This window comes from Macaca nemestrina, chromosome 13, assembly GCF_043159975.1.
Source record: "Macaca nemestrina isolate mMacNem1 chromosome 13, mMacNem.hap1, whole genome shotgun sequence".
Classification (NCBI taxonomy): Eukaryota; Metazoa; Chordata; class Mammalia; order Primates; family Cercopithecidae; genus Macaca; species Macaca nemestrina.
Genome location: NC_092137.1, coordinates 74,143,210 through 74,161,162, shown reverse-complemented (window position 1 = coordinate 74,161,162; position 17,953 = coordinate 74,143,210). Strand labels below are relative to the sequence as shown.

Here is a 17,953-nt window from a genome sequence, read left to right as displayed (position 1 = left end):
GACAGACTTCCAGAAGTCCAGAGAAAAGAGAAGTGCCAGGCACAGAAAGAGAAGGCGGGCTGAAGTTTTATCCGGAATGTGTGACCGCAGGTGCCTATGACATGGAGCGGGGAGAGGGGAACTTCTGAAACCTGTGATCCTGGTCCCAGATGGCCTCATGCAGAAGCTGGACAGAGAAGACTGTGACTGAAGCAGAGCGGAGACAGCACCACGGGCCTGAGAATGCGAGGTCTGAAGGCTAGGTAGACACTGAGCAGAGGCTTGTTAACATTTTCAAGAGTAAAACTAAGCCCTTCCCAGTTATATTCAAAGCAAGGCTCACACTAGGGGAGAGGCCTGCTGTGACTTCTTAAATCCAGCTTTGCCTCTGTCTCTGCTGATCCTTATGTCTCCCATGGCGCCAGTGATGAGTCCTCATTCTCTAAACCAGCCCACAAGGTCCAGAATAGGATATCCCTCCTGATAAAGCCATGTACTAAGCAGTAATACAATTTGGTATATTTGCAGCTGCCTCGGTCAGTGTCAATGAGGAGGCAGCGATATGTCTCAGGGCTCTACTCTCAACCGTTTCTCATGTTACATTTTTATAAATGAATGAAAATATAAAGCACAGGTTGATCAAGTTTTCAGATAAAACAGCTGGGAGAGAGTAATATTAAATACACTGGGTGAAAGAATAAAACTCCAAGAAGATCTCAAAAGGCAGAGAAAATGAGCTGAATCAAAAGAGTTTTTTTTTTGAGATGGGGTCTTGCTCTGTCACCCAAGCTGCAGTGCAGTGGCAAGAACACGGCTCACTGCAGACTCGACCTCCCAGGCCCAAGCGATCCTCCCACCTCAGCATCCCCAGTAGCTGGGATCACAGGCATGCCCTGCTATGCCTAGCTGATTTAAATTTTTTTTTTCTGTAGAGACGAGGTCTCCGTCTGTTGCCCAGGCTGGTCTTGAACTCCTGGGCTCAAGTGATTCTCCTGCCTCAGCCTCCCAAAGTGCTGAGATTACAGGTGAGCCACCACACAAAGCCAAGGTTAAATTTAATGAAATGAATATGAATTCCTATATTGTGAGTTTCAATAACCAAACTCTGAAAGCTCTTGTGGCAAGGCACATTGGCTCACGCCTGTAATCCCAGCACTTTGAGGCGGGCGGATCACGAGGTCAGGAGATTGAGACCATCCTGGCTAACACGGTGAAACCCTATCTCTACTAAAAATACAAAAAAAAAAAAAAAAAAAAAAAAGGAAAAAATATTAGCCGGGCGTGGTGGAAGGCACCTGTAGTCCCAGCTACTTGGGAGGCTGAGGCAGGAGAATGGCGTGAACCCGGGAGGCAGAGCTTGAAGTTAGCTGAGATCATGCCACTGCACTCCAACCTGGGCGACAGAGTGAGACTCTGTCTCAAAAAAAATAAAAAGAAAAAGAAAGAAAGAAAAAAAGAAAGCTCTTGTTTAGCATCTGTGAGCAGGACTTGGCATCTTGTTGATCGTTAGCAGTGTGCTATGGCAGGGATAAAAGCTACCTCTGCCCTTAGCTGGGGTACTGTGTGTGGTTCTTGGGGCTACCCTTGCTGGCAAAGGTGTAGAGAAGTGGCTTCACAGTCACTGCTTGTGAGTGTCAAATTGTACTACTTTTCTGAAAGGGAATTTGAAAATACTTATTAAAAGCCTTAAAGATGTACACACCTTTTGACTCCCCAAAAGCACTTCTACGAATCTATCTTTGTGAAACAGTCATGGGTGAATGAAAAGATTTGGCCTGTTTTCACACCTTTGTTTAAAATGATCAAAATTAGGAACAATCTCAATATCAAAAAAAAAGTTACTGAATAATAAATAATTTGGCTTGTAAACTAATTACTGGAAGCCTCCATACAATGGAGAAACTAAAATATTTAATGCAATAGAAAAGGTGCAAGTTGCTTTGGTAGGTGAAACAGCGGTATGTTCGGCGTTCCCATTTTTGGTATAAATGGATTTTTAATTTTAAAAAACATGGGGTTTTCCACATATATTATCTATTTAATCCTCAAAACAGCCCCGAGAGAAGATATCTTTAATTCCATCTCATAGATTTGGAAGCCAAATCTCAGAGAAGGTAAAGAACTTAGCCAGAGATCTCTTCACTGAGAAGAGGCTGGGAGAGGCAGGCCTGGCACCCACCGAGGACACTTCCCAAGCCTGAGATGTGTCTTCCTCACTACTTTGGGGAGCTGTCATAACTTCTCCATGTTTGGTGTTTTTGCTTCAGCCTGTCTGTCCAGAGCTGTTGGCAGCAAGCACCCTAAAACAAAAGGGTCTGTGTTCTTTTCTCTCTATGAAATGGAGTCCCTCCTGTGCCAGGGCCACACCTAGATTTGCTTTTTACAGCCCCAGCACCTAAGTGGGTGTTTAACACATAGGCGGTGCTATGGTTGGAATGTTTGTGCCCTTCAAAATTCATGTTGAAATTTCGTTACCAATTTTAGCAGCAGGGTTCTGCCCTCTTGAATGGACTAATGTCCTTCTCAGGAATGGGTTTTTTATAAAAGGGCGAATTTGGTCCCTTCTCGCTCTCTCTTGCCCTCCTGCCACGTGAGGGCACAGCAACAAGGCGCCATCTTGGAAGCAGGCTCTGGGCTCTCACCAGACAGACACTGAATCTGCTGGTGCGTTGATCTTGGACGTCCCAGCCTCCAGAACTTTGAGAAATAAATTTCCATTGTTTATAAATAACCCAGTCTTATATATTCTGTGGTAGCAACAAACATGGATTAAGACAGTAGGTGTTCAATAAATATTGAATGACAATGTCGCCATCTGAGTGGCCCCCTCCCAGACCTGGTGTGCTCTGCCACCTGAGTCCCCACAGTCCAGCCTCATGATGGTTCAGTCACAAGGGCCTGACTTAGAATCACATGGGCAGTTTTCTCTCCAAGCTGGCCAGTGAACAGCAGTGCTGCCCTGCTCTAGCAGGTGGTCCACCTTGAGGGGAAAGCAACCTCCAAAGCGAGGAAGTAGCAAAAGAGGCAAAGCTGTGCTCCGACACTGTCTCCCTCTAGGGTCCCTCAGCGTCCGTCTCTCCTGTGTGACTTATGGTTCAAGCCCGTCTGGGTTTTCAATGAGCCCTTTCGTCTCCCTCCCCAAACTCCCTCCAGCGTTTCCCACACACAGAAAGAGGCAGAGCCTGGAATTTTGTTTCCAGTGCAGAGCAGCGGCTGAGACCAGCCACAAGGCGGCTTGAAGCTGTCAACAACGCTGTTCTGCGGCACTTCAGGTGGCTTGGAGTTTACTATTTTGAAGGCAAAATCCAATGTGAAGCGAGGGCGGGGAAGGCAGAGGGAAGGCAGGGGGAAGGCTGGTGGAGTCGAGCCTCCGAAGGGCCCGTGCTGCTCTGAGAAGAAGGTGTTCACCCTGGAGCCAGACTCTTGTACTGTCTCTGCCAGGAGAAATTCTAAACTTTCCTCAGCTGCTTTCTGGTAATTTGTGGCTAGACTCGAGCATGTCAGCTGAACCAGAGCCAAAGTCACTGTGGTTTCCTGGGGTCACAACCGCTTCATGCTTGGCGGGGAGCAGAGAGTTGCTCTGGTTCCTTCAGCACAAATGACATCTGGGCTTCATTGAAGCTCTCACTGACTCAAGAACGAAGCTTTTATTCCCTTTGCCCCGAAGGTGGCCAGAAACCAAAGACATAATGAGTGCAAGTCATTTGCTCACTCACCCGTCTGTCTCCCTGGCCACCCCAAACACCATGTGAGGGCAGAGCTGTTAAAATCCACCCACCCCAGTACCTAGAAGGAGACAAGTTTGGCTCTAGAAATCTTCTCACTGCTCCTTCCTTTACCCTCTTCTCCCTCCTGGTTCCCCCTTCCCACAGCCCAGTCCCTTTGTCCTTCCCTGGGCCTTAGTTTCCTCCGCTAGAACATGGAAATGATAGTATCTATCTCACAAGATGACGGAATGGAAATGAAGGTGCCGTAGACATTGTAAATGTAGGCAAATTCCAGCCTGTTTCTATATGGCCTGTATCTCAGGATGGTTTTTCCTTTCTTTTTTTTTTATTTTTTATTATTTTTTATTATTTTTTTTTTTGAGATGGAGTCTGGCTCTGTCGCCCAGGCTGGAGTGCAGTGGCCGGATCTCAGCTCACTGCAAGCTCCGCCTCCCGGGTTTTACGCCATTCTCCTGCCTCAGCCTCTGGAGTAGCTGGGACTACAGGCGCCCGCCACCTCGCCCGGCTAGTTTTTTTGTATTTTTTTAGTAGAGACGGGGTTTCACCGTGTTCGCCAGGATGGTCTCGATCTCCTGACCTTGTGATCCGCCCGTCTCGGCCTCCCAAAGTGCTGGGATTACAGGCTTGAGCCACCGCGCCCGGCTCTTTTTTTTTTAAATACTGGGCCTCACTCTGTCACCTAGGCATTGAGTCCAGTGGCACCATCAAGCTCACTGCAGGCTTGAACTCCTTGAGCTCAAGGATCCTTTCTCCTCGTCCTAGGAGCTGGGATGACAGGCATGTGGCTGGCATGGTCACTACATTCTGCTAATTTGAATTTTTTTTTTTTTTTTTTTTTAGAAACAGGGTCTTGCTATGTTGCCCAGGCTGGTCTCAAACTCTTGGCCTCAAGTCATCCTCCTGCCTTGGCATCCCAAAGTGTTGGGATTACAGGTGCAAACACTGCACCTGGCCCTACATTTTCAAATGGTTGAGAAAAAAACAAAAGAAAAAAATATTTCATGACCCATGGAAATTATGACATTCAAGTCTCAGAGTCTAATAAATAAAGTCTTACTGAAACACAGCCACACCCATTCACTTACATATTATCTATGGCTGTTTTTGTTACAATGGTAGAATTGAGTACTTGTGACAGAGACCTTCAGGCTCTGAAAGCCTAAAATATTTACTTTCTGGGCCTCATCAATCCCTGTCGTCAAATGCTGCAAAGAATAATAATTCTTATTAATCTCTCTTACTCTTCTCCATCAAAACTTGCTCCCAGGATGAAACCTGTCATATTGAAAGGAATTGAATGATCCGCTTCACACATCAATGACTATTGAAAGTTGAATTTATGTCCGTTCTCAAAGACATTTTCATTTTGACAGAAAGTGTTAGGCCTAAAAGGAGGGCCTCTGTGATGATGAGATTTCAAACAATAGCTGGGGACAGGTTTTTGGGTGAGGGCTTCAAGTGACATGTAAGCAGCTGCCTCTCTGCCTTTTATTGTTTGCCTACGCATATATACAAACCATCAGAAACCCTGGCAGAGAGAAATCATCTATGAAAAACACTGCCATGGTGGAAAATTCTAACAGCACCTCTAATTAACTTCGTGGTATCTTCACGAGGTTCATATATATACGTGAGTTCAATTAAAAACAACTCTGTTGAGTAATATTTTGGATCCTCCAGAATCTGTCTCGGGTGCCTTCTCTTTTGGCTCTTACCTGGCCTTCCATTCACTCCCCTGGTTCTGCTCCTGTCCAGACCCCTCTCTTGCGCTCTAGGCCTGCAGAGCCTGCTGTGCATCTCCCCCACCAACCCCCCCACCCCGGCACCCCAACTCCACACCTCCAGGACTGCTCTCCTCATCACCAGCCTCTGCCTGGAGCTGCCCTCACAGACTCACACCACCCACCCTGAGCCCACGCCCAATGCCCTGGTGCCGCCCTCTTCCCTCTCAACCTATCACCAGCCCTTCTTTCTTCTACCTCCACAGCACCCATGCCACCAGCTCAGGACCACCGCATGCTGCAGTTGTGCTCTTGCCCTGCTCCAGTCCACTCTCCTCACAGCTGCCAAAGCAGCCCCTTCAACAGATACCCTCCAGATTAAAACCCTTCCATGGCTCCCCATAGCCTGATCCTTTAGAGTCTAAAGCTCTTGTAATCCAGCCCTGTTGACCCCTCTGAATTTAGTTTTACCTGATTCTTGCCTTGCCATCTAAATTCAGTGGAGTTGAGCCGCTTGAGTCCCAAAAACCATGCTCACTCTTTACCAGGACTACCTTACTTCAGGACCAAGCTCAGGCACCTCTTCCTCCAGGAAGTCTTCCCTGATAACTCCTGGGCTGAGTGATGGGCTCCTCCTGGGCTTTACCCCTTTCATGTACTTATTTGCTCCATGGTTCTCATCTGTTTATCTGTCTCTTCCAGTAACTGCAGAAGCCTCTCCACTGTCCCTAAGGAGCAGGGACAGTGCCTGGCCCATAATAAGTGCTCAGTAAATGTTGGCAGAATGAACATGGGGAAAGCGGAAAGATATCTTGCCCCAAGTTCATGATGTCACACAGCCCATCCCCTTTTCTCAGGCCTGGCATGTAGGATCTTACTGTTCATTGCAGTTTCTCCAGCACCCATCCGTCTCTGTCACAGGAAGCTCTGCCTCTTTTCAGCCCAAGGGTTAGTATGAGAGTCCAAACCCACATTCAGGTAATCAAAGTGAGCACTTAGAGCCTCCCTGTACAAAGTGTGGTTCCAGACCAGCAGCCTCAGCATCGCCTGGGAGCTTGTTAGGAATCCCAAGTATCAGGCCACATCTCGGCCTACTGGAATCAGAATCTGGGGTGGGGCATAGGGCAATCTAGGTTTTAACAAGCCCTCCAGGTGATTCTTAAAGTTTGAGAACTCAGGGCGGGGCCCTGACAGCCTTGAGCTGAGTGCCGTATATATGCATTCTCTCATTTAATCCTCACACCATCGCCAAGTAAATACTGTTATTCTTGCCCCCATTTTCCAGGTGAGGAAGCTGAGGTCGCTCAGTAACTTGGTTAGCCTGGCAGTCTGCCTTCAAGGCCTGCACCGCCACACCCAGCCTACCTCATCTGTGAAGAGATGCTAGTGAGTTCTGATGCCAAACGTGGACGTGGCCCCTTAATCTCATCTTCCTCTTAATTCTTTGTGCACGTGTGTCTGTGTGTGTTGGGTGGGTTGGGGAGTAATGACATCTGCAAATGGTCACAGTTGGGTGTGAGTCTTTTGAATGAGTGGCTGAATGTCTCTAGGCCTCAATGTCCTCATCAGAGGAGGAGAATGAACTAGATGGGCCCCAAGGTCCTTCTACCCCAGAACCTCATGATGCCACAGGGCAAGTGGAATTTTCCCCATCCCCCAATGATCCTAGAGCCTTCAAGGACTGCAAAAACCCTTCATTCTCCTCAGCCAAGCACAAATCAGAGGACAGAGAGAGAGACCCAGGGGATCTGAAGAAAATACCCTCCCATTCCCAGCACAGACATTTCATGGACTAAACAGCTCACGGACACCAGGACCACTGTTGGCTTTAACTCAAGTATTCTGAAAAGAAGCTGCTTTTCTGCAAAGTATATGATCCCCTAAAACAGCCTCCCAGACATTCTAACCCAAGACAAAGGACATCAGGATGTGGACCTTCACTGACCCCGGGGAGCAGGGCTAGTACAGACTGCAGGCATTATATCCCACCAGCCCCTTCTGAGGCAGGGAGCGGTTCCAAGCTGCCCCTGCCCCAGGATGTCCCATGGCCAGCGATGCCTTTTCCCGGCAGGCTGCAGTATGTTCGCAGGTGCCGCTTCCCACCAAGTGCCCTGGCATGTGATCTGGGCCAGCGCCACAGAAGTCAGGCCAATCTGGAGGCACCTCCCGCACCCAGGAGGCCAGGCAGCCCCGGAAAGGAAGAGGTGGCAAAAGCCGTACAGTACTCACCGAGGGTACGAGAGGTTCTTCTCCCAGTGACTGAGGGCTGGTGTGTCTTTGGCATGAATACCAGAGCAATATAAAACCCCAGAGGCGGATCTTCTTTAAACAAAGTCCCTAAAAAGGCCAGCTGACGGTGTGTTAGCAATATTACCATATAAGGTGGTTTTTTCAATAAATCGCCTTGGGGGTAGGGAAGGGGGTGGGTAGAGTGAATTATCATTTGAAAAATGTATGCAAAAGGACTCAGTGGCAACAGCCCCGGTGCTGGTAGATTTGTTCCTTTTATGCTGCACTTGCATAAACAAAACTCACAGCAGGCCTTATAAGTTGCCCAGAGTGAGACCAGATGCAGCTGTGCTCCTGGAGTGAGAACCATACCAAGAATGGCAGTGAGCCTCCTCCATCCACACCTCCCTCCTCAGGCCCTGCTGCGTGCCGCCCCTGGGCCTGCCTGGGACACCCAGGCAGTGTCCCCAGAATGGGTGCAATTATGCCTTGTCTGGCACAAGCCTGGGACCAACGAAAGCTGGAGAGAAATGCCATCTGTACCCAGGAAAGAAATCCTGTGTGCCTTACTCACCTGCTGCACCTTGGCACAAGCTCCTAACCCTTGAGCTGAGTTCTCTGAGGGTCTCAGGACACCTTAAGCTTCATTCTCTCTTGGGTTCTTCATGGATTTCCTCTACCAGTCTCTAAATATCGAGAATTACAGACTGAGGGACCTGCTTCAGGGTTGCGGCACACCTAACAAGACTCCTGGCCTGTAGGATTTTCCACAGTCCTGTGATTCTTGAGCTTCTTCTTCTTTTCTTTTCTTTTTTTTTTTTTTTTTTTTTTTTGAGACAGAGTCTCGCCCTGTCTCCCAGGCTGGAGTGCAATGGCACAATCTTGGCTCACTGCAACCTCCGCCTCCCGGGTTCAAACGATTCTCCTGCCTCAGCCTCCTGAGTAGCTGGGACTACAGGCACCTGCCACCACACCCAGCTAGTTTTTGTATTTTTAGTAGAGACAGGATTTCACCATGTTGGCCAGGCTGTAGGATTTTCCTACAGGCCAGGCTGGTCTCAAACTCCTGACCTTGTGATCTGACTGCCTTGGCCTACAGGTGTGAGCCACTGTACCTGGCCTTCTTCTTCTTCTTCTTCTTCTTTTTTTTTTATTAGACAGAGTCTTGCTCTTGAACTCCTGGATTCAAACAATCCCTCCTCCTTGGTCTCCCAAAGTGCTGGGATTACAGGCGTGAGCCACCATGGCTGGCTGGTTCTTGCTCTTCTTTGTGTAATTCATGTACTCTCCCTAGGTAGCTTGTTCATTTCCCACATTAATCAGCTACCAGCTCTGTGGTATGACTTTCAACTCCACATTCTCATGGTCCCCCTCCCTCACCCTGATCCAGACTAAAATGATCAATTGCCTATTGGACATTCCAATCCAGATGACTCTCCAGCTCTTCAAACTCATCCTGTCTAAAACTGAGCCCTTCTTCCCTACCCTCAAAGCTGCTGTGCCTCCTGCATTGCCAACTTCCGAGTCCATCCCCTCAGCCCTTCAAGCTAGAAGCCAGTCAGTCTAGAACCCTCTGTCTCCCTCATGCTCCCACAACCACCTGGTCACCACAGCCTGGTGCTCCCCCTATCAGAAATGCCCCTCATCTCTGTGTCCTCCCTCCATCCCTGCTGGCCTGTGCTGCCTCAGGCTCCAGTCCTACCTGGCCTGGAGTGGGGCACAGTTTCCTGACTGGCCTCCCTGACTCTGCTCCATCATCAACACAGAGGTTGAGGACCACCAGAGTGCAGTGGCAGCGTGACATGGGAATGTGCTCACAATGCAGGTTCTCAGGCACCACCTAGCCCTATTGCAACAGAAACTCGGGGAGTGGGCCTCAGCCACCTGTGTCTCTCAAACTTTCACCACCCACTGCCCAGGATACCCCCGCTTCAATAGAAGAAGCATGCATTGCATCCTTGCTAAGTGCATAAGGACTTCCAGGTGGTTTTGGGTGGCCTGGTGCAATGGCTTGGTGCAGATCTGGCTTCCTCATTAACTGAAAATTGAGGCAGGAGAAGGTGTGAATGAGGAGTGTCCTCTGCTGAGACAGCCCAGAGGAAAGATTAAAAAAGGCTTTCCATGAGGACCTGCAGTTGTTCCCTGTCGACAAGAAACACTGTTGTCATTGCGAGATTCACTTACTCATCGTTTGATCACTGGCCTACGTGTTTAGTGCCTAAGTCTAAATTCCAGGCCCTGTGGGAAGCTTCCTGAGCCTTTCAAGTTCCTAGAAAAACCCTCACTGGGGATTCTAGAGGGAAGAAGCTCCCTTTCCGGAGCTGTGCTGCATACAAGGTGGCAGTGGATGAGGTGTGAGCTGTTCCAGCATGGACAGAGTGCTCGCAGTCCCAATCGGCTGAGGCAGGTAGCTCAACGCTAAGTGACAGGGTCATAAGCTCCCACTCTGATTCTCTCTTCTTGTGTGGGAATGAGGCCAGGGCAGGAACAGGGTGCCAATCTCCCTTGACCTGATCATGGGTCTAGAGGGGGCATCCTTTTCCTTCTCAGAGTAAGAGTTGCTTCACAGAGTGAGCTTTCTTCTAATCACTCAGCACCATGGTCAGGGTGCAGGTGGGGACACCTTGCCCTTATGGATATTCACCTCTTAGTTGGCACAGTCAGCCGATAAACAATGAAAAGCCTATAACAAAGGCACTGGTTGTGATCTGGGCTCCAAACAGCCCAGAGACCAGAAAGCGGGGACTAACTGAATAAACTGAAGCTCTGAGGAAATGTTTAGGGAGAGATCAGAAGGTGGGGGAGGTTACACCAGGTACTCGATTTTTTATATTTAACATGTTTTTCTGGTTTCAAAAATTCAATGCAAAATTTCAAAAAATATAAAAATGTGTATTTTAGAGAGCAAATGCTCCCTCTAATCCCACTTAGACCTAAGCCAGAGAAGACCACTGTTAACGGCAATAGGATACCTATTTAAAAAATATTTTTTCCAGATTTTTTCTAACATTTTAATATTATTTTACAAAAATGGGACTATGTCATTGCATATGTTTTTACAACTGTTCTGAAACTTGTCATGTTCTCTTAATAATACTCTCGGATGTCTTTCAAAATCAGTTCATGTAATTTTTAAAACTCTAACATCGTTTTACATAGTAGGATATATACCATAAATTATTTGACCAATATCCTATTGATGGGCTCTTGGGTCATTTCCAGTGTTTTTACTCATGCCAACATTGCTAACATTACTAAAAGTTTGTAATGTGCCTTTGTGCACATGTGGGAGTATTTTCATATGGTAAATTTGTTAAAGTGGAATTCTTTGATTAAGTAAGCACATGTGAAATATTGATGGAACCTGCCAAGTTGTCTTAAAAAAATTTGTACTAGGCCAGGCGCGGTGGCTCACGCCTGTAATCCCTGCACTTTGGGAGGCCGAGGCGGGCGGATCACGAGGTCAGTAGATCGAGACCATCCTGGCTAACACGGTGAAACCCCGTCTCTACTAAAATACAAAAAATTAGCCGGGCGCGGTGGCGGGCGCCTGTAGTCCCAGCTACTCCGGAGGCTGAGGCAGGAGAATGGCATGAACCCGGGAGGCGGAGCTTGCAGTGAGCCGAGATGGTGCCACTGCACTCCAGCCTGGGCGACAGAGTGAAGACTCCGCCTCAAAAAAAAAAAAAAAAAAAAATTTGTACTAGTTTATACTCCTGCTGGGAGAATATGAGGCCACCTCCCTCTTCATGTTATTAGACAATTAGCATTAATATGGGATTTTTTTTCAGTACATTACATTTGTTTATTACATTTAGAAACATGTCAGTTTTCATATGACTGGCCACCTTAGAACTGTTTGTTTTTTCCCCTAACTACAAAAGTAATATATGCAATGGTTAAAAAAAAAGAGGAAAATATACGGACTAGGTGTTCAAATCTTGAGCTGTTTCCTTGAGTGGGCAATTGTACAAATGAGCCACTCTGCTCCTCTGGCTCTCCTTGTGTCCAGACGAACCATGTGGATCATTGGCAATTACTCATCTTTTAAATGTTTCCTAATCAGGAAGGAGAAACTTAGTATCTTCTTGTTTTAAAATTATTATTATTATTATTGAGACAGGGTCTTGCTGTGTTGCCCAGGCTGGAGTGCAGTGGTGCAATCACATCTTACTGGAGCCTTGACGTCCTGGGCTTAGGTGATTCTCCTGCCTCAGCCTCCATAGTAGCTGGGATTACAGGCGTGTACCACCCTGCCCAACTAATTTATTTTTACTTTTATTTTTTTTAGAGACAGGGTTTCACCATGTTGCCCAGGTTGGTCTCGAACTCCTGGCCTCAAACGATCCAACGGCCTCAGCCTCCCACAGTGTTGGAATTATAGCATGAGCCACCGCACCCAGCCTAAAATGAAAATGTAAAATTATATGGTAACTAATGAGAATGAACATGTTTGGCCTATATTAACTTTTCTTCTCTCTCTCTCTTTTTTTTTTTTTTTTTTGAGACAGAGTCTCCCTCTGTCACCCAGGCTGGAGTGCAGTGGTGTGATCCTGGCTCACTGTAACCTCTCTGCCTCCTGGGTTCAAGCGATTCTCATGCCTCAGCCTCCCTAACAGCTGGGATTACAGGTGTGCATCACCATGCCTGGCTAATTTTTGTGTTTTTTAGTAGAGACAGAGTTTCACCCTATTGGCCAGGCTGGTCTGGAACTCCTGATCTCAGGTGATCCACCCGCCTCAGCTCCCCTGAAGTGCTAGAATTACAGGCATAAGCCACTGTGTCCAGCCTAACTTTTTTTTTTTTTTTTTTTTAATTTGTCTTTCTCTGAAAATGGCTGGTTATTGTTTATTTATTTATTTATTTTTTCCTATTGGATTGTTCACCTTTATCTTCTTGAGTTATGAGAGATCTTTGTATATTATATCAGTGATATTATTAGCCTTTTGCCTAACACAAGTGTTGCAAATATTTTCCCCCCAGTTTAAACATTTGCCTTTCGATTTTGTCTGGTAGTATTTACCTTACTAAAGTTTAATCAAATGTCTTTCCTGTTTAGTCTCTGTTTTATAACATCCTTAGGAAGGCTGAGCACTTCTTTTTATACATTTTAACTTTTAAAAAATTGTAATTGTGGAAAACACATATAATATAAAATTTACAATACTAACCATTTAAAAATGTGTGGTTCTGTACTTTTTTTTTTTTTTTTTTTTTTGAGATGGTGTTTCACTCCTGCTGTCCAGGCTGGAGTGCAATGGCGTGATCTCGGCTCACTGCAACCTTTGCCTCCCGGGTTCAAGCGATTCTCCTGCCTCAGCCTCCTGAGTAGCTGGGATTACAGGCACCCGCCACCACGCCCAGCTAATTTTTGTATTTTAGTAGAGATGGGGTTTCACCGTGTTGGGCAGGCTGGTCTCAAATTCCTGACCCCAAGTGATCCACCTGCCTCTATCTCCCAAAATGCTGGGATTACAGGTGTGAACCACCGCGCCCGGTGGTCCTGTACTATTAAGTATATTCACATTGTTTTTTTTGTTTTGTTTTGTTTTGTTTTGTTTTTTTAGTAGAGATGGGGTTTCACCATGGTCTCGATCTCCTGACCTTGTGATCCGCCCGCCTTGGCCTCCCAAAGTGCTGGGATTACAGGCGTGAGCCACCGTTATACAACCAGTCTCCAGAACTTTTTTATCTTGCAAAACTGAAACTGTATCCATTAAACAACTCCTCACTTTGCCCTCCCCTAGCCCCTGGCAACCTCTCTTCTGCTTTCTGTCTCTGAATCTGACAACTCTGAGTACCTTATAAGAGTGGAGTCACACAGTGTTTGCCCTCAAGGTTCATCCATGCTATAGTATGAGTCAAAATTTCCTTGCTTTGTATTTATGTAATTTTATTTTTCAGAGACAGGGTCTTACTTTGTCACCCAGCCTGGTGTGCAGTGGCGTGATCATAGCTCACTGCAGCCTCAAACTCCTTGGCTTGAGCAATGCTCCTGCCTCAACCTCCCAAACAGCTAGGACTATAGGCATGTTCCACCACACCCAGCTAATTTTTTAAAAATTTTAATTTTTGTAGAGACGGTGGGAGGGGGCATCTCAATATGTTGCCTAGGCTGGTCTTGAACTCCTGGCTTCAAGCGATCCTCCCACCTGTGTCTCCCAACGTGCAGGGATTACAGGCATGAGCCAATGTGTGGCCTCCTTCCTTTTTAAAGCTGAATAATATTTCATTGTATCTGTATAACACATTCTGTTTATTCATTCATTTATTGAGTGACACTCGAAGTCCTTTCACTTCTTGGCTATTGTGAATAATGCCACTATGAACATGGATGTACAAATAGCTCTTTGAGACCCTGCTTTTACTTCTTCTGGGTATACACCCAGATACAGAATTGCTAGACCATCTGATAATTTTCTTTTTACTTTTTTGATGAAGTGCCAAATGGTTTTCTATAGGGATCACATCATTTTCCATTTCCACCAACAGTGGTGTACAATGATTCCAATTTCTCCACATCCTTGCCAACACTTTTTTTTTTTTTTTTTTGAGACAGAGTCTGGCTCTGTCCCCTAGGCTGGAGTGCAGTGGCGCGATCTCGGCTCACTGCAAGCTCCGCCTCCCGGGTTCATGCCATTCTCCTGCCTCAGCCTCCCGAGTAGCTGGGACTACAGGCGCCCGCCACCGCGCCCGGCTAATTTTTTGTATTTTTAGTAGAGATGGGGTTTCACCGTGGTCTCGATCTCCTGACCTTGTGATCCGCCCACCTCGGCCTCCCAAAGTGCTGGGATTACAGGCGTGAGCCACCGCGCCTGGCCACTTTGTTATTTTTAGGGTTGTTTTTTATTTTTTTAAAGTAGCCATCCTAATGGGTGGCTATTTTAAAAACATTGTATGTGAGCATGTTTTAATTAAACAGACTTTTTTTTTTTTTTTTTTTTTTTGAGATAGAGTCTCGCTCTGTTGCCAGGCTAGAGTGCAATGGTGTGATCTCAGCTCACTGCAACCTCCACCTCCTGGGTTCAAGCGATTCTCCTGCCTCAGCCTCCTCAGTAGCTGGGACTGCAGACGCATGCCACCCTGCTAATTCTTGTGTTTTTAGTAGAGATAGGGTTTCACCATGTTGTCCAGGATGATCTCAATCTGTTGACCTCATGATCCACCTGCCTCGGCCTCCCGAAGTGCTGGGATTACGGGCGTGAGCCACTGCGCCCAGCCCAGACTATTTTTTTTTTTAGAGTAGTTTTAGGTTCACAGAAACATTGAACAGAAAGTATAGAGAGTTTCCATTACGCCCAACACCAACATACTCTCAGCTTCCTCCACTATCAAAGTCCTACACCAAAACGGTTCATTTGTTACAACCGATGAACCTACATTGACACATCATTATCACCTAAAGTTCATAGTTTGCGTTAGGGTTTGCTCTTGGTGTTGTACATTCAATGGGTTTTGACAAATGTATAATGCCATGTATCCACCCTTATACTGTAGTGTCATACAGAGTAATTTCACTGACCATTATTCATCCTTTCCTCCCCACAACCACTGGCAACCATTGATCTTTTTACTGTCTCCATAGTTTTGCCTTTTCCAGAATGCCATATAATTGAAATCATACAGTATGTGGCCTTTTTAAGGTTGACTTCTTTTACTTAGCAGTAGGGATTTAAGTTTTCTCCATGTCTTTTTATGGTTTGATATTTTATTTCTTTTTAGTGCTGAATGATGTTTCATTGTTTGGATGTACTACAGTTTACATATCCACTCACCTACTCAAGGACAGCTTAGTTGCCTCCAAGTTTTGGCAGTTATGAATAAAGTTGCTCTAAACATCCTTTTGGGCTGGGTGCAGTGGCTCACACCTGTAATCCCAGCACTTTGGGAGGCTGAGGCAAGCAGATCACCTGAGATTAGGAGTTTGAGACCACCCTGGCCAACATGGCGAAAACCCATCTCTACTAAAAATACAAAATTAACTAGGTGTGGTGACACATGCCTGTAGTCCTAGCTACTCAGGGGGCTGAGGCAAAAGAATTGCTTGAATCTGGGAGGCAGAAGTTGCCATGAGCCCAGATCGCACCAATGCACTCCAGCCTGGGTGACAAAGACAGACTCTGTCTCAAAAAAAAAAAAAAAAAAAAAAAAAAAAAATCCTTTTGCAAGTTTCTGTGTTAGCATAACTTCTCAACTCATTTGGGTAAATACCAAGGAGTGCAATTGCAAGATCTTCTGGTAAGAATATGTTTAGTTTTGTAAGAAACTTCCAAATTGCCTTTCAAAGTAGCTGTACCATTTGGCATTCCCACCAGCAATGAGTGAGAGTTCCTGTTGCCCCACGTCCTCATGGTTTTGATTTGCATTTGAGCATTTCAATATAACAACATTTTTTTCCCACTTGACAGTCATTGATTTTTAATTTATTCAAGGGAAGAAAATAGCAAATATTTATTCAGAAACTTTCAAAAATAAACGTTTGTCATTTTACTTTTGTCAAAATAAAAGTTATTTTCATATGATCTAAAAAGAATACTCATTCAAAAAACTTCAGGAATAAGACAAAGTAGAAAAAAATTCCCACCATCATGATAACCACTTTGAACTTAAATCTTTCCAGACACTTTCAAGATATATACACATTTAGAAAAATTGTATCAGGGCCAGTGGCTCATGCCTGTAATCCTAGCACTTTGGGAGACTGAGGTGGGAGGATTGCTTGAGGCCAGGAGTTCAAGACCAGCCTGGGCAAAATAGCGAGACCCTGTCTCTAAAAAAAAAAAAATTAAAAAAAAAAAAATTAAAAATTAGTTGGGTGTAGTGGTGTGGATCTGTAGTCCCAGTAACCTGGGAGGCTGAGGCACGAAGAGCTTTTAGGCCCAGGAGTTCAAGCCTGCAGTGAGATATGATTGTGCCACTGCACTCCAGCCTGGGCCTCCCAAATTGCTGGGATTACAGGCATGAGCCACTGTGCCCAGCCTCTTACCTGCTTTTTATTTCAACTGTTCTAGTGTTAAGCTGTACTGGTGATAGCCTTCTCTCATTGGCCACTCCAGACCATCTCCTTCAGGGACCCCTGACCACACAAATACTTGTTTAAAGTTCCTCCATTTACTTCTCATATCAATAAAGAAAAACGAAGACCTCTAGTTGATAATGTTAAATTCAATCTTTGGCTTTCTCTTCAATCCATGACTGACTAAAAGTTTTGTTTCTGAGGATGATTTTCATCTGGATAAAAAACAAACTTCTTGGTCATTAGAGAAATGCAAGTCAAAACCACAATGAGATACCATCTCATGCCAGTTAGAATGGTGATCATTAAAAAGTCAGGAAACAACAGATGCTGTCAAGGATGTGGAGAAATAGGAACACTTTTACATTGCTGGTGGGAGTGGAAATTAGTTCAACCATTGTGGAAGACAGTGTGGTGATTCCTCAAGGATCTAGAACCAGAAATACCATTTGACCCAGCCATCCCATTACTGGGTATATACCCAAAGGATTATAAATCATTCTACTATAAAGACACATGCACATGTATGTTTCTTGTGGCACTATTCACAATAGCAAAGACATGGAACCAACCCAAATGCCCATCAATGATCGACTGGGTAAAGAAAATATGCCACATATCCACTGTGGAATATTATGCAGCCATAAAAAAAAGAATGAGTTCATGTCCTTTGCAGGGACATGGATGAAGCTGGAAACCATCATCCTCAGCAAACTAACAGAGGAACAGAAAACCAAACACTGCATGTTCTCACTCGTAAGTGGGAGTTGAACAATAAGAACACATGGACACAGGAAGGGGAACATTACACACCAAGGCCTGTTGGGAGGTGGGGGACAAGGGGAGGGAGAGCATTAGGACAAATACCTAATGCATGTGGGGCTTAAAACTTAGATGACAAGTTGATAGATACAGCAAACCACTATGGCATGTGTATACCTATGTAACAAACCTGCACGATCTGCACATGTTGTCCCAGAACTTGTAAGGTAAAAACAAACAAAAAACTTCCCAATAGCTATGGTTGTTCCTAAAATGAATCCCAAGGTAAACAAGAAGGCAGCAAATGCAGTGAATCCAGGTGGAAGAACTGAAAGAGGATCTCTCCAGGCTGCACTTGTATCAGTGTTTAGTGTGTTCCCTCCAAAGAAGAGCCGATTACAAAGCTGTGTGTACACAGTCAAAATAAAAATGAAAGCAGCATGGATACAAGCCAGAGGGGCTAAAAGGAGGAACAGAGTGAACGAAGCATGATTTTGGTAACCGTAATAGTTGTGAAT

The 17,953-nt window shown here is 45.7% G+C and overlaps 1 protein-coding gene and 1 pseudogene across 1 annotated transcript in view; both read right to left on the bottom strand.

Moving 5' to 3' along the window:
• The window catches only part of LOC105465277 (actin gamma 2, smooth muscle), a 27,144-nt gene extending 19,388 nt beyond the window's left edge, over positions 1-7,756 (bottom strand). Inside the window, exon 1 of the mRNA XM_011713623.2 lies at positions 7,658-7,756. The gene's annotated coding sequence lies outside the window, so the exon portion shown is untranslated. The remainder of the gene's footprint in view (positions 1-7,657) is intronic.
• On the bottom strand, positions 7,388-17,953 carry LOC105465445 (palmitoyltransferase ZDHHC6 pseudogene; annotated as a pseudogene).